The sequence below is a fragment of the Rhinolophus sinicus genome, chromosome 7 (assembly GCF_057876585.1).
Source record: "Rhinolophus sinicus isolate RSI-liver-muscle chromosome 7, RSI-T2T, whole genome shotgun sequence".
Classification (NCBI taxonomy): Eukaryota; Metazoa; Chordata; class Mammalia; order Chiroptera; family Rhinolophidae; genus Rhinolophus; species Rhinolophus sinicus.
Genome location: NC_142507.1, coordinates 11110121 through 11130661, shown reverse-complemented (window position 1 = coordinate 11130661; position 20541 = coordinate 11110121). Strand labels below are relative to the sequence as shown.

General features: G+C 40.0%; 1 protein-coding gene across 1 annotated transcript in view; it reads right to left on the bottom strand.

The window, feature by feature from the left end:
* The window catches only part of SLCO5A1 (solute carrier organic anion transporter family member 5A1), a 115434-nt gene that overhangs the window by 91498 nt on the left and 3395 nt on the right, over positions 1–20541 (bottom strand). The window lies entirely within an intron of this gene.

Here is a 20541-nt window from a genome sequence, read left to right as displayed (position 1 = left end):
TGGAGCTGAGCTGCGCCCTCCACAACTAAGACTGAAAGGACAACAACTTGAAGCTGAACGGCACCCTCCACAACTGAGATTGAAAGGACAACTTGACTTGAAAAAAAAAAAGGCCTGGAAGTACACACTGTTCCCCAATAAAGTCCTGTTCTCCTTCCCCAATAAAATCTAAAAAAAAAAAAAAAGAGAGAGAGATGACTACTGTAACGTTATCTTTTCAGTTTTTTTTTTTTTTTCTTATGTCAGTAATAACAAGAGGGAAAGGGAGGAGGCAGAGAGGGAAAAAAATAGCTAAGATTTATTGACTGCCTAGTACATTCCAAGTGCTAGTCTAAACCCTTGATATATACTAAGTTATTCTTCACAACAATCCTATGAGAGAGGTACAATTATTATCCCTTTTTGCACATGGAGAAACTAGAGCCCAGAGAGCTTAAGAAACCTGCCCAAAGTAACACAGAGTTGGGTTCTGAACGCAGGCAATCCAGCTTAACCTGGGATCTTAACCACCATGCAATACATTGCCTCTTGAACTATATGCTTATTATATATGATGTATATCAACTTGAACACATAATAAGAGAACCTACGAGTATACTCTTTTGTTCATTCTTTAACTGAGTCTTTAAACTTTGCTGTTCATAGGAACAGCAGAATTCCTTAGGAAAAGTCCATTAAGGCAGGGAATTATTTAATAAATATTTTCCCAATCGCTGTTTGTTCTTCAGTCTCTTGGGATTTTCCCCAGTTCACTGACTCTAACAGTCATTATGTTGCTGTAACAAGCAACCCAAAACCTCTTAGGGTTTATAACTATAAATGATTATTCCTTGAGTACAATTCATAATCCATCGAGGGCCATCTGGTGGGACTGCTCCGTAACTTCTCATTCCAGAACCCAAGCTGATGGCACCAGAATGTTGTCACTCCCACGCAAAGGAAAAGAAAGCTCTGGAGGGTCTTGCCCTGGCAGTTTAGTGCTGTGACCTGGAAGTTGCACAGGTCGCTACACACACCTCATTGGCCAGAACTTGTCACATGGTCCCACCCAACCATAAGAGGGCCAGAAAGTACACTCCGACCATGGACCCACAATGGGGGAGAACCCACACCTGTGAGCACCTCTGACTTCACATAACCTGTGCGCATCCTGAGTCCCTGGAACCCTCAGGTACAAGCCAGACCTTGACAAAAATTGTCAAATATAGGTTAAATTAGTAAAGCTATAAAGGTATCTTTATGACACCAGCATAAATTAAGAGAACTACAAAGTCTTTAAGGATTATTTGGGTCCCTTCTACAGATGAAAACAATGGGCTCAGAAACACCAGTCCAACGTAACCCTAGCTAGTAACAGGCTGAAATCCAACAGTTTTATTTTTGTTGTTACTCCCTCAACAATTCCTCAGAAACACAAGAAAAAGGTAAATTTCACCTGTTACGAGATTTACCGGTTACATTCAAATCAATTATGAATTTCCTTAAAATTGAAAGCTCTGTTAAAATATTTTTCAGCAAAGTACATTGCCACAGATCTTAGTCTTTATGTTTCTTATTTTCTTTACCAGCATTTTATAACTCAAGAGTTTTAAATTCTCTGACAGATTTTATTTTAATTACTAGTCTGGGAAGGATATTCATTCGCCAGCAAAAAAGAATCTAAATGGTGGTATTTGATGAATATATTTATACTGTGTCCCAATGTTTTTTTCTTTGCTTTAGCTGACACAACCTCAGTCAAAACAAAAAACAGAAAAACAAAAAACAAAAAAAAACAAACACTAGTCATCCACCACCCAAAGTGAGTCCAGGGTCATCAGAAAAGAGACAGTACAATCCTCTTCTTTCAGTTGAGGAAACTAAGACCCACGAAGGGCAGGTGACGTGTCCCAGGTCTCCCACTAGCAACACGTTAGAGCAAAGTCTCCCTCTAGTCCTGAATTTTCAAACTCAGTGTTTTGTCCACCATCGCCCTGTCGCCTCAACTTCATTATTCTGGAAAGTCATTTTTTTATCTGGTTCTCAATTCCTTAGCTGGAGAATGAGGAAGACTCACTAGGCCAAGATTTCCCAAGTGGGTTTCAAAAAACACCAGTCTCTGAAATTGATTGTGGAATTGAAAGTTTTGTGGTCATCTAAGTTTGAGAAAGACTAAAATGCCATACTCTTTTATAATTTACATATAAAAAGTATAAATATAAATAATATAAATATAAATATATTTCACTGTCCTCTGGGACTACAGATTATAATTCCCAGGGGAGGATGCAGGATAAAACTGGGCTTCAAAGTAAGACATTTTTGTTAGGGTCTAAAATCTATACCTTAGAAATCAATCAGGTTTTAGATTTCTGGTATTTTCTGAGTTTATTTCCCTGTTGTTCTCCATATTTGTGGATGTCTTTTACAAGCTGCAGCCTATTCCAGCCAAAGAAAACCAGGGAAGGGCTCATCTGTCCCACAATTGTTAGCACACAGAGCAGCAGGCTTCCCAGCCCGCCCCTACGCCTCAGGATGTGTAGAAATGAGGCAAAAACAGAAGTGAGACAACCCCAGGGGAAGGTGAACAGGCGTGTCAGTCCTATTCGTGAATTACTCACCCCACCTGAAGGTCCTTCTTCCAGAAAAATCTGGAAGTTTCTGGGTTCTCCTGCGTAAAGAAGAGAGTGAGCCCTCCCAGTCACACAGAGCTTTACCAAGATAAATCTGTTCAGAGATCACGCGTTAACTCCTCCTCATCAGAAAACAACCAGCGCTCTTCAGGCTTTGTTGGTCCTAAAGGCACCCATCGCTGGGGATAAAAGATGACTTGGAACTCACCGCCTGAGACTACTAAGAACCATTATGCACACCCTTTTCCATTTAAGGACAAGTTGTGTTCCAAAAGATTGTTAGTGACTAGCCACACCCTACCAGCCACTAAATTCTACTGGGCTGCTAATAGCCAGCCTTTTTAAAATATAGCTTGGAGCATAGAAAACAAACAAATTTTTTAAAAGCCTCTTACCGGTAAATCCCAGTGGCTATTCTATGTTCTCAAATATGCTGCTCTGCTGAAAGTCCCCAGAGAGAAAGAGAAATGAGGAAGAGGCTGCTGGCTCCTTTTCCCCAAGACTCAAATTGAGCTTTTCTAGACCTTAGAATCCCAACATCAGAGCTAATCCCAGTTATATATTTAAATGCCTCAATTACATTAAATACATATTAAAATGTATTAACGTTGTATTAAAACTAGGCAGAGGGAGGAAGTACAATGGATGCTGCTGTAATCTCCACGTTTACCTTCACGGAATCCCAACTATGTTTCCCATAGTTACAAAATTACAAAAAGCATTCAGATTTCCAAAACAACCCACAACAATCTACTTAATGTACACTCTCTCTCACGAACCAGAGTTCCAATATATGCCCCAGAAACAGACTTACCTTCCCCCACTTAAATAGCATCCAGAAGTTTGCCCCACGTAATGCACCTGCTGGGAAATAGGGATGAGCCCCACAGCAATGTTGGGGAGGCCCAGAGCGCTGTAAGGGGGGTGGGGGGTGGGAGATGAGGGTAAGGGGGATCAAATATATGGTGATGGAAGGAGAACTGACTCTGGGTGGTGAACACACAATGGGATTTATAGATGATGTAATACAGAATTGTACACCTGAAATCTATGTGATTTTACTAACAATTGTCACCCCAATAAATTTAAAAAATAAATTTTTAAAAAAAAAAGAAATGTGGAGACTGAGGGAAGGAGCTACACATGGCAAAGAGCAGCTAAACACGAGAAGACTAGGCCACACTCATTCCTTTGAAAGGACATGGTTGCTTCTGACCAGGATTTCTCCAGGACAATTGTTTCCAAACCTGAAAGACCAACAGGATCATCTGAGAAGCTTTTAAAAAGCCCAGATTCTCAGGCCTGACCACAGTCTTACTACTAAGCCAGAACACCCGCACAGGTGGGTGCAGGAAGCTGCATTTTGAAGGATGCTTTCCTCGGGTAATTATGATGCTCAGATATGTTTAAGAATCCCATTCTAGGGTTTTTCATATCAGAATTATGGGCTGACATTACTTATTGCATGTCGTAGTTCTCAAAGATCTATTAAGCCTTAGCTTATACATAGCTTCCTCTTAAGGACTTTTTTTAAATGTAAGTAATTCCTCCCCAAATGCAATGCCATGCCCTTTACTTGATAACACTCACCATGATTGAATTCCTTGTATATTGTTCACCTTCCCCGCTAGACTCAGTTCCAAGAAGGCAGTCCTATTCCAGGTCATCTAGCACAGAGTCTGTGTCGATGAACTTTGGATGAATGAGAGGACATTGCATTCAATTCTCTCCTTTCATCTCATTGCTACGCGTATAATGTAGGGAGAGTAGACGTTACTATTCACAAGTTAATGAGACGAACTTGAACAGCTGGGTCGCTCGAGATCACAGGGTAATTAAGTGGCAGGACCAAGTCTAACCACAAGGCTCAGGATTCAGGTTTCCCCTCTACTCCTTTCTAGTCTCCCACGATGCCTCCCATCGGCAAATATCCATGTGGTTCCCGTTTATTAATATCAAACTGACCGAAGTGATGGTACTTATGTCTCACAGTCTAATATTTATTCGTATGACAGGCAATTGTGCAATTCAGAAGCATAAGCCACTGGGAGCTTATGTAGAAACCTTGAACACATTCTATTCATTTATCAGAGAAACAATATGCATGACGTAGGGTGAAAAAATGGAAGTTCACTGGAAAATTCTGGCATAATAAATTCTAGTGCTAATAAAAAAGGAAAACACACGTGATAAGAGGAAGATTATTTAGCTACAAAGAAACTTCTCCGAACAGAAACTCATAGACACAGACAATGGTTTGGTGGTTGCCAGAGGGTAAGGGGGGTGGGGGGTGGGGGGTGGGAGATGAGGGTAAGGGGGATCGAATATATGGTGATGGAAGGAGAACTGACTCTGGGTGATGAACACACAATGGGATTTATAGATGATGTATTACAGAATTGTACACCTGAAATCTATGTAATTTTACTAACAATTGTCACCTCAATAAATTTAATAAATAAATAAAAAGGGGGGAAAAAAAAAAAAGAAACTTCTCCGAAACCTGATCGTAAAAGAATATTTTGCTGGAAAGAAAGGAAAGCATATTTAACAGAAACTTGAATATAGAGGGGAGGTTAATGAATTAAATATAATGAGTCTATTATAACCTAAATTATTTATAGGAAACTAAAAGGAATATCCAGAGAGAAGAAATTCTGGAAATTAAATGGATAAAAACACAATAATAATGTTGAATGAATACATTGGTCCTTAAAAGTCTGATTTTAACAATAATGAAATTAGAAACTTGCCCATTAGGAACTCATAATACTTTAATACAGAGTTTGACATATTAGGTTGGTACAAAAGTAACGGCAGTTTTTGCAATTATTTTTAACCTTTTAAACCGCAATTACTTTTGCACCAACCTAATATCTGCACTATACCAGGAGAACAGATATTTAATCACAACAGCAGGTTTGGGTTGTACAAAGTCACAAGGGCAATCCATTACTGAGCCTATTAACACATGGGCAATTAAAAAAAAAAAACAATGAATTTTTCAAATTGTATTTACACAAAGTATATCTAACAAAAATCTCTAACAAAAGAATAATACAAAAGAGTGAACGAATCATAATAAATTCGGTAATAAAATCAGTGATAAAATATCTAGCCACTTAAAAAGAACAAGAGTTTTTAATGAGTAAATGAGCAGACACAATAACCTTGGTAAGCATTTGGCTCTCGGCCTCCTAGGGTCTCCTCTGAAACATTAATTCAGACTGACTCACGTTAGAGCAGTCAAAGGACTTTAAATCAGCAGGAGTGAATTAAAGCAAAGGGTAGTAATCAACCAATAATGTTATAAAAGTTAGGGAAGGTCCCAGTGGGAACCCACAGAATTGGTAGTAAGCTTGAATTGTGACATCAATGAAAAGATTAATAGCCCTCAAATTAAAATCACAGATAATACCAAATATAAAAGAAGAAAACTGAAAAGGGAGACAGCCATTTATTAACCAGATTCTGTAATCAGTGAGAAATAAATATCTGGAATTAGAATATACACATGTGAGATTTTAATTGATGGATCTTCTTCTAAAAGCTACATACAAAATACAATTTTTTTTTTTAAGGAGGGCACAGCTCACAGTGGCCCAAGCAGGGATCGAACCAGCAACCTTGGTGTTATTAGCACCACGCTCGAACCAACTGAGCTAACAGGTCACCCCTACAAAGTACATTTTTGATAATAATAGCTAAAGGAATTCATAGTATAGCAAAAGAAGTCACATTATAATGTAAGAAAGCACCTTCCTACCTGAAAAACGTATGTGTTCTAAATTTTTATTTTTGCACATCATTTTTCTTAAAGCAAGACAACCTATAGGCTCAAAACTGAGCCAATATAATCTGAAATCAACTCCTTTATAAAAATGTGCAATAACCAATATGTACTTTTAGCCTAATAACTCAGATAGAGTAACAATTTATCTTTAACATATATGAAAGGATATTAACACCAAAGAGAAAAAAATATCTCTTTTTTAACCTAGATAAAATTGCCAATGAAACATGTGAATATTTTGTTTGGCATACAAATTTGGAAAAAAAAAAAAGACAAGCAATGTATTAGAATATAGTCACATAGTCATATAAACCAAAAGAGAATTTGAAAGGACCTAGAATAATTTGAGTCATTTAAAACCAGTTTGGTCAGAATATTTAAATACCCTGCCTTCCCAGGTCTGTTTACAAGATGATGATTGTAATTATCATATCATCACTTTATGACAAGTTAATTATAATTATTATTATATATTTTCCATGAAATGAGCTACAGTTACTGCCCTGAGGTGGGTTTTCTTTCTTCTTTTCTTTTTTTTTTTTTTGGATGGGGGAGGAAGGAGTGTGGATTTTGTGTTTTGTTTTTGTTCTTTGCAATGGGAATGGGTGAGCACTGCTCATATTCTCTGCCTCCTAGAGTTCAGTAAGTAACCTCATTTGCAAGTTGACAGGGCAAGGTGAGAGCCGTGCGTTATGGGACAGAGCAATGATGACTGACTCATACCTAACTCACCGTCATGAGCCTCATTAACACTGGACTGCGCCTAACCCAGTGAGCTCACCAGCCACAGACGCAAGATAACCCCTCCTGTGAATCCCAGCTGTGAACAGTGAAGCACGTCTGTGGGGTTTATATGTCAGAATTGATGCCAGGACAAGGGAACACCCAGTGCCCCGGACCCCAGTGGGGGTTCTGAGAGCTGAGCAGGCAGGTCGTAAAGCAGAGCTGGCCAAGCCACCAGAGAGAACAAAGCTCAGCATCCTGGTAACGTCACCATTCAGACTTATCCAAGGAAACAGTCCACTGGAATCCACAGGAACTGGGCAGGGAGAAGGAAACAGGTTCCCGGGCAAGGAGCTCGAAGGGGAGGCACGGGGCGGAGCAGGCTGGTTGAGGATGTAGGGTCGGAAGTGGAGCCTGCAGATTTCCTCAGACACACTTGACAGGTGTTATTATAGGTAGCCGAAAGCCTTAAAAGTGGACAGGGAGGGAGCTGGTACCAGTGTCCACAGTAAAGACAGAAACTAAATAATAACAAATGCTGATAACTCGACCTTTATCTGTGACGTCATGGCACAAATCACATGGTTCATTGATATGAATCCAAACCTCACTTCAGACATCAAGTCCTTTCGACATGTTTAAGAGAACATTTTGTAAGTGTCATTAATTATAGGAAAATCCATTAACCAGGCCTGTACTTCCTCTCTTTGCCTGTGCACACTCTGCATGGAGCACCAATAGGCCATAAACTTACTACAGTTAGAGAAGGAAAAACAAGAGGCTTTCATAATAATTTGTAAACTATCACTTGACCTTGGGAAAATAAGGATTTGAAGAAATGCAAAGATTTCCTACGGCCGTGGGAGCAAGGTACACTCATATCTCTGGGAGACAGTGCAAAGCAAAGCCTGAAAACGTAGCTGTTTCTTCCACTCACCTCGTCTTTCCTCCTGCATCCCCAACTCTAATACACATACATACACACACGTACGTACGTGCGTGCGTACGTACACACGAACATACGTACACATGAACAGAGACGATGTGTGTTCTATGAGAGAATTAGGGCAAGAAGACCCTTGTCTGTATTCCATGGGCACTGGCTGGCTGCCCCTTCACAGAACCCATCCCACCGCCCCATCAGCAATAACCACATGAGCCAAGGTACAAGTAAGTGGACTACCCATGAGAGTTGCACTCCCAGAACCACAAAAGGCTCTGGAGTTACCAGAACTTGCTGGTTGGAGACCTGGTCAGAGATGATTCAGTCTAGAAGAGGACAGAAAACGCACAGAGAGAGCCCACGAGCACGTGCGTTTGGGGCCTCCCCCCTAGGCTCCTTAGCAATTAAACTTGATTACAGCCAACAGCTCCCATCCTAATTATCAGAAGCCCGTAGCAACAGCATCGCATCAGGAAGCTATTTATAACCTGAAAACTTTGCCTTCTTTCTCCCCGTGGTCATTCTTTACTTTGAAAGGGAGGTAACAGACATTTCAACCCCGAAGGAGCATAGAGTCCATGCATTAAAATGTGGGGAAGGGAGAGGAGGTGGTTCCATCCAGAAGTGGTCCTGCCCAGCCAAGAACACCCGTGATATAATGGAAGCCACATGCCTTGTTCCCTCTGGCCCAGGGCCAACCTAACACACTGTGACCCAAGCAGGGGTGGGCAACACAGGCACACTGAAAATAGCTTGCGAGGCAGGCAACCTGTTCAGAACAGCCACAAGGGAAACTGCACCTTCCCAGCTACAGTGAAAGCAAACACCACCGGCTTCCTGAACAGGATTCATTTTTTTGTTTGTTTTTAAATAATGACGGCCCACTTTTTTGAGTGTTTAACCAAGTACCAGGCCAGGTCCTGTTTTACGGGCCTCACGCACATTAACTCACAACTAACCCACAATGGTTCCAGTGTTAACAGAGGTGGCAGCGGGCAGAGAGAGGCCACCGAACCTGCCTCAGGTTACACCACTGGCATGGCAGAGCTGGGATTTGAACCCAAGCAGCCAGCCTTCAGCAGCCACAAGATTCAAATGCCTCAAATATGCCAGCGTCTGGATCTATGCCACAGTAGGCTGAGAAGAAGTCAGAGGGTACAGTCCTGGAAGGACCCTTTGAGACTCTAATTCAATTCCATTCATTTATAAACTTGAAAATTGAAATCCTCAGATCATCTCAAATCATCCAGAGTACATGATGCAAAATAAACAATCAAATTAGATTATCAGTTCCATGGGGGTCAGCATCCACTTCTTAGGGTTACTTTTAGAAACACAGTATGGAGTATATGACCACTCCCCTCTCTCACTACTCCAAATCCCTAATCAAGCTTCAAGCAATCAACATAGATCACTTTAGAAGTCTCCTGGTATGGTCAAACTGGATCATTGTACATAAAAAGAAAACTGAGGTCCTGAAAAGTCATATCAGTAATTACACGTCAGTAACTAGCCAGCCACATACGGTTTACCACGTCTATGAAACGGATGACCTGGGAGGTTGAAGTCCCCAATTAGTCATTGCTGAAGTGGTATAAGATGACGTTATGTAAGTGATTATAAATAGGTGTCTCGCGAGAATACACGTGAGGGTCCCACGCGCCTGTCCCTGACAATGGCTCTAGAACCTAAAAGGAAAGAAAGTGGGCCTAGGGGAGAACACTGCAAACCAAAAATCCTGATTCCAGCCTCTGGGAGGGGCAGAACCCGTCACTCTTCCCTCCTTACATGTAGCTACTGTTGCCTTCCACCCTTCCTAAAAACATCAAGACAAATTTCTTTCGAGAGTTTCACAAGGACAAAATCACTAGAGACATTTTTAAAACCAGCAAAACCAGGTTTCAGAATCATTAGCTCTAAGATTTGCATATTTTTTAAGTACATCTTTCTCATAGGAAATGTTTCAGATTTTTTTTTTCAGGAAGATTGTTGCATCTTTTTAAAAAATTACTGCTGTCCTCCACCCTAAACAAAAGTCATGAAAATGCAATTCAAATCAGGAAAGGTTCCCCTTCCAGCTAAAATTACACACCAGGGACATAAGCATACTTCTGGACAAAATACTGGCAAATATCTTTCACCCAATAATGTAAAGATACTTTGCAAATGAGAATTATTGGTTCTACTTTATACATTCATTGATCAGACATTGATTTACAGCCAGAAAGTCTGAGGTGTAGAATTCACTACCTACGGTCTTATTCACTTAAATTTCTCCCCTTTCTTACAAAAAAAGAAAGAAAAGAAAACCTCAAAACTTCTATTTCCTTCATAAAAATTCAAGTCCAAAAAAATAGAAAAAGACTCAACTATTATTATTATTATTATTATTAAAGTATCACAGCTAAGAATTCCTATATTCAAGGAAGTCAGGAACTATACAGTTCAATTTCATAACCTTGCAAATTATGTAATTTCATCCTGCTGAAAATATTAATTACACGAATACTCTTTTTGCTTTTAAGCAAGAGTAGCCTGCACCTGCCTTTCTAGGTTATATTAGGTAACAGGGATTAGCATTTTTGCAGGGTGACAGTTTCACAAGCAATCATAACTCCCAGGAGGGGAAGTAGACTCTGAATTTCCCATCAGGTAATACACAGCTGCCTGAAATAGGAGCAAAAGGAATGCCTGATTCCCCGGGGACAGCTGTCACATGGCAGCATTGCTCAAGCCACCAGGGAGTGCAGGAAGCGCCCAGGAGACTAGCTTCTGATGGCTCAAGAAAAGGCAGAACAGGCTACAACCCTTCTCCAGATCCGAGACCCAAATTCCAGAACAAGACTATATCAAGCCAGGCTGAACAGACACAGAACGTGAGAACATAAGAGGCAATAGGAATCTAAGAAGCCACTAGCCTTGCCTCCTCGTCTCTTTTATAGATAATGAAATGAAGACACTTGGCAAAAATCACACCAGAAGTTTATAAACTTTTCCCTCCCTTTCCCTCTCCATAATTTTGAAAGTTAGAGTGCAGGCTTTGGATGATGACCTTAGGTGCTGGTTTGGGCACTTTTTAGATAACCTTGAGCACATTACTTCACCTTGATATCCTCATCTATAAAATGTGAAAAATAAAAGCAGTTTCCAGTTTTCGACAAGAAAGCCAAGACTACACAATGGGAAAGGATGCCCTCTTCAACACATGGTGCTGGGAAACTGGATATCCACGTGCAGTAAGAATGAAGTTGGACCCTTACCTGACACCGTACACAAAAATTAACCCAAATTGGATCACAGACCTAAATATAGGGTCTAAAACTATTAAACTCCTACAAGAAAAGATGGGGGAAAGCTTCCACACACTGGATTTGGCAATGATTTTTTTAGATATGACACTAAAAGCACAGGAAACAAAATCAAAATCAACAATGAGACTACATGAAACTTAAAAACTTCTGTCCATCAAAGGAAACAATCAACAGAGTGAAAAGGCAACCTATAGAATGGGAGAAAATATTTGCAAGTCATATATCCGATAAGGGTTTAATACGTCAACTATAATTTTTAAATAATTTTTTTTTATTTTTTAAATAAAAAAATGATAAAAGACTTAAATAGACATTTCTCCAAAGAAGATATACAAATGGCCAATAAGCACATGCAAAGATGTTAACATTATTAATCATTAGGGAAATGCAAGTCAAAACTACAATGAGATATCATCTCACACCCACCAAGATGGCCACTATCTGGGATTGTAGATTGGTGCAGCCACTATGGAAAACAATATGGAGGTATCTCAAAAATCTGAAAATGGAACTACCGTATGACCCAGCAATTCCACTCACAGGTATCTATCTGAAGAAATCCAAAACTCTTAATTCAAAAAAGTTTATGCACCCCTATGTTTATTGCAGCACTATATACAATAGCCAAGACATGGAAACAACCAAAATGCCCGTCAGTAGATGACTGGATTAAGAAACTGGTACATTTATACAGTGGAGTATTACACAGCCATAAAGAAGGAAATCTTCCCATTTGCAACAATATGGATGGACCTAGAGAACATTATGCTAAGTTAAATAAGTCAGACAGAGAAAGACAAATACCATATGATCTCACTTATATGTGGAATCTAAAGAAAAGAATAAATGAATGAACTAATCAGAAATAGTCTCAGAGACACAGAGGAAAAACTAAGGGTTGCTAGATGGGGGGGGGGGGTAAGGGGGAAGGTGAGGGGATTAGAAAGCACAGTCAGTAACCACAAGATGGCCATGGGATTACGAAAGTCAATTTGGGGAATGTAATCAATAATGTAAAGATTTTGTAGGGTATCCGATGGACACTTGTCCCATTAGGGAGACCACCTCAGGGATGATGTAGATGCCTGATCACTGCACTGTACACCTGAAGCTGAAGCTGAACAATAATGAATGTCAACTATAATTTATATATATATATATATATATATAGTTACAAGAAGTGGAGTTCAGCATTAGGAATAGAGACAGTGGAAATGTAATGGCTGTGTGCAGTGTCAGAGCAGTAGTAGATGGGGGAGAGGGGTTATCACTGTGTGAGGGATAGAAATCATAAATGTCTAATATTACATTGTTTTGTACACCTGAAACTAATTTAAAAAAAAAAAAAGTTGAAAAAAAACGAAAGAAAGTAACCACATCAGAAAGGCAGAGTGATCAACAGCACAGACTGTATGGTTAGCTGGATCTGCCACTTCCTAGACGATTAGTTGTGGGGCCTTGGGTGACATCTTTATGCTTTTATTTTTTAAATAAATAAAAGTTTTATAACTGTACTGGAACACCCTCCCTACTCACCTCATCTGGCCCCCAGTGACTTCTTTCTTTACCTGAAGTTAAGGAGCTATTGAAAGGAAGACATTTTGATGACATTCAGGACATCAGGGGTAATGCGACGACAGCTCTGATGACCATTCCAGAAAAAGAGTTCCAAAATTGCTTTGAAGGGTGGACTAGGCACTGGCATCGGTGCATAGCTTCCCAAGGGGAGTGATATTCAAAGGTGACCGTAGTGATATTCAGCAATGAGGTATGTAGCGCTTTTTCTAGGATGAGTTCGCGAACTTAATTGTCAGACCTCATACGCTTTTAAATGGTTGATTAGTTTAACACATGTTTTGGAAGAGGTTTTACCACAAAAAACGGGGTGGGGAGTAACTGCCACATAGAATTGCTCTGAAGATGAATTAAGGTGATAAAGCATTTAGCACAATGCCTGCCATACACGGAACACTCAAAAATATTTGGTATGAAAAATGGCCGTTGTTATACCTCACATATGAAATCATATCAGATAGGGGGTATTTTTTTAGTTAATTAGGCTCTCATTTATTCTTAAGAGAAATTGTAGGTCTTATAACCCCTAATTAAATCTATCTTATATCTCCTCTTGAGGTCCAATCATTTGGTTGGTGAGTTCTGCTTTAGAACGCTGATTAATTGCTTTATGGTTTTCCAGAATTTGTTACCTCAGTGTTTTCTTTTACTAAAGCCAACACCACTAAAACAGATGTCAGATATATAGGGAAATGGAATATCACTCCCCTTAGTACACACACACACACACACACACACACTCATTCCTTCTTCAAGGGTTACAACGTCCCCAACTTCAATAATATGGTCTAGAAATCTCTATGGGTAGAAACTTTTTTAAGTTGATGGGAACTGAAGTCACAATAAAAACCATGAAACTCTTCATATTTTTATACCCACTAAAAATGATCTGCTATGGCACGCTATAGTATTTCTCACAACCTACTAACAACACAATGCAGTATAGATACTAGGGAATCTACTGAGTAATGTTATAGTAGTGAGGAATGCACAATTAATTTGTATTTCCTATCCCTGGCTTGCAAGCTGAAGTTCCTTCTCACAAAGAAATGTTTTTCCTGAGTCTCCTCCCGTCCAAATAGTCAATGCTTTCTGACTCTATGACCGAGACAGTTCTACGTCCAGTTTCAACATATCAGAAACCCCAGATAACAGAGAAACTTGAGTGCTTAAGATGAAAAATGCTTACAGCATCACTAGTGACAATTTTTTGCAGGATAATCCCTTGTTTTCGGGGTCTGTGCTGTGCCCTGTAGGATGTTTCACAGCAACACTGGCTGAAATACCACTCAATGCCAGTAGACCCCTTTCCAAGTTGTGACAATCAAAACTGACTCCAGACGTTACCAAGTGAGCCCCCTGGGGGTGAGGGAACCCCCACCCCTAGATGAGAACCACTGTTTAGAATGACCTGTGCAGTTTTCCACAGGGAACTGAGGTTCATAACGCACAACATCTGAGAGCTGCAAATGGCTTTGGAGGAGGAACTCAGACGGCTGTGAAATCCGTCTCTTTTCTCTAGAACGAGGAGCTGGAAAAAGCTGGGTGAGAGTAATGGCTCCTGCAGGAGCACTCCACACAGCAAAACACGTCCACGTGGACCCACAGTCCCCATTTCCAAATAGTGCAGTCTCTCCCCAAAGAGACACAATCGAACAATCCAAATGCCCAGGTATGTTTCTTCACCTTTATTTGGGTAGGTTATTAATACTGATTAGAAAAAAGGAAGGGGTGGGGCTAAATTTTCTGGCTATTGAGGCAAAAGGGAAAACATGACCAGTGTGGCAGATACAGCTGGAGGCCACTCATACTTACCCCACCCTCCGCTCACTTGCCTTCTTCTTCCATACAGACTAGAAAAATCTAAACCTTGCCTTCCCCAAAATCATGTTAGCTAGAAAAGGCCAGGGGACTCCATTCTGGTCCATGGGACATCCTTGAGAGTAAGCAGGAGCTGCCTCCTCCACTTTCTCCTTCTCTGAGGGATAGAGAAAGCTAGCTGGCACCACCCAAGGCTGTACCAGCCCTTGACAGCCTACCCCAGCCAGCTTGTTGCACAAGATAAATAAACCCCTAATTAGTCAAAGCCACAGAGACACTTGGTTTTGTGGCTCTAAAAAACATTGAATTAAAAGATACATATATGTATCTTTCATTGCTTTTTTTTTTTTAAGGGGAACAGGACTTTATTGGGGAAGAGTGTGTACTTCCAGGCCTTTTTTCCAAGTCAAGTTGTTGTCCTTTCAATCTTAGTTGTGGAGGGTGCCATTCAGCATCAAGTTGTTGTCCTTTCAGTCTTAGTTGTGGAGGGTGCAGCTCAGTTCCAGGTCCAGTTGCCCTTATTAGTTGCAGGGGGCGCAGCCCACCATCCCGTGGGAGTCTAACCGGCAACCTTGTGGTTGAGAGGATGCGCTCCAACCAACTGAGCCATCTGGGAGCTCAGTGGCAGCTCAGCTCAAGGTGCCGTGTTCAATCTTAGTTGCAGGGGGCACTGCTCACCATCCCTTGCGGGACTCAAGGAACTGAACTGGCAACCTTGTGGTTGAGAGCCCACTAGCCCATGTGGGAATCGAACCGGCAGCCTTCGGAGTTAGGAGCATGGAGCTCTAACCGCCTGAGCCACCGGGCCGGCCTCTTTCATTGCTTTTAATTACTGTACGCAAAATCGTGTACAGAGACATAGATTGTTCTATACAACATGGCTAAAAACTGATCAAGGTTTTCCTATATATTTCTAAGGAGTGACTTCTTTTTCCAATTATAAAAAAGATGTTTAAGGGTTTTCACACTCAGAAAGAGCAATATATGTCAGAAAGAACATTATATATGTGTGTGTATGTACATATATATATATATATATATATATATATATATATATATATATAACATGCATTTGTGTGTATGTACATATATGTTTATATTACTATAAAATCTTGAAATAGAAGTCAACTAATTTCAGTCCATTCTACTTTTAAAAGACTGAGAAAATGTAAAAAAAAAAAAGAGAGAGAGAGAGAGAAGCCACCAGGAGTTTATTTTAAAACACTAACAATTACTTCTGAGCAAGGCCGGGGACCACTTCTTATTCAGCAAACATCCTGCCACAGTCTCTGCACGCAAATGAAGACACACAGTGGTGAAATGGGGACACCACAGAGCCCCTCAACTTCCAAAGAGCTTTTGTTATGTTACACGAAGCACAAATATACATCACAGAAATGTTCATACATTAAAGAAAGATGGCCGTCAAAGATTGACGGCAGAAAGCTTTGGTGATAAAACCCTGGGTTCTCAGAAAGTTCAATTAGTCAGAACATAACGTGGCTGCAACAACGATCAAGATTCTCCTCCTATGCTCCGGGGAGTGATTTCCTACACTGTTTTACTATCCTACACAATGTTTCTTTCCTTTTTTCCAATTATAAAAAGATATGTGTAAGGGTTTTCAGACTCAAAATCTCTCTCCCTGCTCTGGCCACCCTCTAGGTTGAGTATGAATTCTGCTTTCACAGAGCAAAACACCACCTCTTCCAGTGGGTAGAATGCTTGCACACACATAATCCCACGTGGTCCACAAAATATCACAGTGAAGGAAACAAACATAATAATCCTCATGTAGAAAGAGCGACTGAGAAAAGCAAGGGATTTGTCTGAAGTCTCACGACCAGTCATTGGTGGAGTCAGACTAACATACAGATTTCTACATCCTCCTCTGGTGCTGACGGCCATTTGGACCCTTCCGTGTGGTGTGAATTCAGGGCTGACACACCAGGGAGCTGGAACGGCTGTCCCCACACTGCTTGGACCCGTGCCAATCATTACTTATTCTGAATATCACTCAATCAAAGTTGTGGTTTTCTATGTTAGAAATGCATCCTTTTTTTTCTCTTTTCCTACTACCACTCTTTCTCATTTTCCTATTGATTCATGAATTTCTTGCTACCAAAAGATCACATTCTCTCTCTCTCTCTCTCTCTCTCTCTCTCTCTCTCCTTAAGATACAATTACAAATCATGGGCTCATTGCTAACTTTACTTCTTAATACCTACAAAGCTTTCTCTGTGCCCCAGGTCAACACCAGACCTCTCTCCTTGCTGAAGAGTTAGGGCATTTAGTGGGTGTAAAGGCTACTGTATCTCATCTATAACCACATCCTTCTACAGTTAAAGCTGCCAGAACGTTAATATCAAACCTGCAAAAGATTAAGATACACATTTACATTCCATTTCAATGGTTTTAACATTAACTGAGACATTTGCTCCTACATGCAATTACTTACCTGCTACCTGCTTTTTTCCCCCTTCTGTAGTTACAATGAGAAGTTAGAAAGACTGACAAAAAGGTTAAGAAAGGAGTAGGTAGTGAAAAAGGTAATCGAGAAAAACCGTTTTGTGAAAAGTAACAGATATTTAAGCACCGTGTTTCCCCAAAAATAAGATCTAGCTGGACCATCAACTCTAATGCATCTTTTGGAGCAAAAATTAATATAAGACCCAGCATTATATTATATTATATTATATTATACCTGGTATTATATTATATTATATTATATTATATAATACCAGGTCTTATATTAATTTTTGCTCCAAAAGACACATTAGAGCTGATGGTCCGGCTAGGTCTTATTTTCAGGGAAATACGGTAGTTGTTTACTAGGGGGAAAAAATCCCACATCGTAATAGGTTACCACTCCTATTTTAACATAGTAGTCTCTCTTATTTGAATTTATACACAGGTAACCTATAAAACCTGCTTTAAAAGATTTACAGAATGATCTTGTTTTGGTGACTTCAGGCTAGCTCTGCAACATTCTCAGAACTCAGTTGCACATACTGCCTTTGGATTCAGTTGACGCTGAGAGGCTCAGCGAAAGAACACACAGCATGGAGGACAGCTCACGGGCTCTGTGGTGAGACACACATGGGTTTGAAACCGGTAAGGAGTCACTGAAACTCTCTGAGCCTCGGTTTCCTCATCCGTAAAATAGGGAAACCAACTCCCTTATCATAAAACCACAGGAAACATTAAATAATGCGTGGAAGATTCCTGGTACTCAAACCACTGGAGCTTTTACTGTGATCCAGTAATTATGAAGCAGAATTCTCAACATTGAGAATTCTCAGGATTATGAAGCAGAATTCTTAGGATACATTCTCAGAGAATGTATCCTAAGGCATGCATCAAATTTTTTTTCCAAAAAAATTGTTATTATTAGTCAATATCTAAAAGAGGGGGACAGAACAAATGCCATTTGTATAATTTTCCACCTCCTTGCACGTGTCACTTCACACCCCTACCTGGAATTATACTTCGTCATCACAATGAAAGCCCCTCGGGTGCTGGAAATACGTCTCATTTTTGGTCTTCCCAAAAGTAGCACCGCGTCCAGCACAGAACACGGACATAATATGTACTTGCTCTTTTTCTTCTTGGGCAACCCCTACCAGAAAAGTACAATCTCGGGCTCTTACTAGTGCTCTTAGATGTTCTCCTTTTGTGTAGGGCTCTGCCTGTGCTTCTGATGAAACAAATTTGTGTCAATGGTACCCAGAAGTGGGATGGAAGCTCCCTCGCATCCAAGTTTTCAAAGTAAATGGAGGCAAAAATCAGCAAGAATATGAAAGAGAATGGGATCAAGGTATCATTCTAAAGACGACTATTTCAGAGGAGAAATGTATCTTTACAACAGACAGACCGGGCACTCACCCACTCACCCAAGTGATTAAACTAAACATCACTAATGAATGGACAGATGTGTGTAATATAAAACACAGCATTGCCTATGAAGTGGTCTAACTAAAAATGTTTTGTCTGGGTCTAATCAAACTTTTAGACTGAACTTCCAATATACAAAAAATATAGGGAATGGAAAAACCAGGTAAGATACACCACAAGGAAATAATCAGATAAATTTTCAATGTGGAACATTCCACAAATCAACTAGCCTTGTCCTTTCAAAAGCCGATATGATGGAAAAAGAAAAAAGTTGAGGCACTGTTGTAGATTATGAAATGCTAAAAAGCCAAATGCAATGTGTGAATGAATCTTGATTGGCTCTTGGTTTGAAAAAATACATATAAAAGACTTTGAGGGGAAAATTGAGGACATTTTAATATGGACTAGATAGATGATATTAGGAAATGGTTATTAACTTTCTTAGGATGTTAAATCTCCTGCAGTTATGTCAAAGAAAGTCCTTATTTTTAGAAGATACATGCTGAAGCCTATTGGTATCTGCAGTTACTTTCAAAGGACTTAGCCCCCACACCCAAAAAAAAATACATACATACACACACACACACACACACACAGGTTGGTAAAGCAAATGACAAAAGGAGCAATCACTAACTCTAGGTAGTGGATATACTGGTGTTCACTGTATCATTGTTTCAACTTTTTGTATGCGTGAAATTGTGTCACGATAAATGTTAGAACACATAAAAGCAAAGTACCAAGCAAGTGATTCCTCCCTCTCTGCCCTAAGTGGAAATTTCTTTCTCTTTCATTTAGTAATAAAAATGAATTCGAAAGTTCTTGTGCTCACGCATTTGGGCAAGAAACCAGGGATATAAACGGCTCAGACACCATCTCTAACCGATTCCGAGGACAGTACTAGCACTAAGGAAAAAGCATAGCTCTCTTAAATGGGTATCATTTTCGCTGTCCTTTGAAACTTGATTATTCCCACACCAAAGATGCTATCACCACATATTAAATGCTGGTATTCAGTTATTTACCTTTTTTCTTATGAAGTAAAATCTTTTCTCTTCTTTTAGTTGGACTCCAGTAGAGAAACATAGAAAAGCAAATATCACATCCAGCATGACCGCTATTCATCCTTTTCAAGGGTTCAGATCCATCTCTTAGAATTTCACTTTTGAAGGGGCAGTTAGTATCGAGGGGTGCTGACAACCCACAGATTTCTAGGAACTACATTTTCCTACCCACTGCAATTGCTGCCTGCCTCACGTGTGTACCGTGTACTTAACCCAAGCACCCCTGTCCAGGGGGCTGATTCATGCAGATCAACTCACCAACTGCAAAAAAAAATAATGATTCTGCTCCCAGGTTCATGTAATTGAGGGTCTTCAACCAGCAATAAAAATAGCTTTGGATAAGCTTTACAACTTGCGAGGTTGCTTCTACATCAAGATAACATAGTCATATGATATCATTCAAGTTTGTTTCTTTTCTTTTTTTCTTTTTCCTTAAAGTGATGCAGGTGATATGTAAGAAATACAGTTATGGAGGCACTAAAGCACATTTTATGGAGTCTGGATACCCCACTCCCCATGCTGCTGGGGAGAGGAATGAGAAGCAGCAGTAGATGAAAGCATTAAATTCTCCAACACTTCATTCCACATACCAGCTACTTCTCTATTCCTTCCAGAACCTTTCTACAAGGACAGCTATTGAAAGATAAATGTGATCAATTAGAGCTTTTGCAAAGATAGGCAGCGAGAGAGAATCACTCCTTTATAGTTAAAAGTTTGCATTACTTGGCAAAAGAGTGTGAAGTGTGACTCTAAGAATTAATGCAGAGAGCTCTCAACTATTTGATTCTCTCCCAAACTGAAACATACA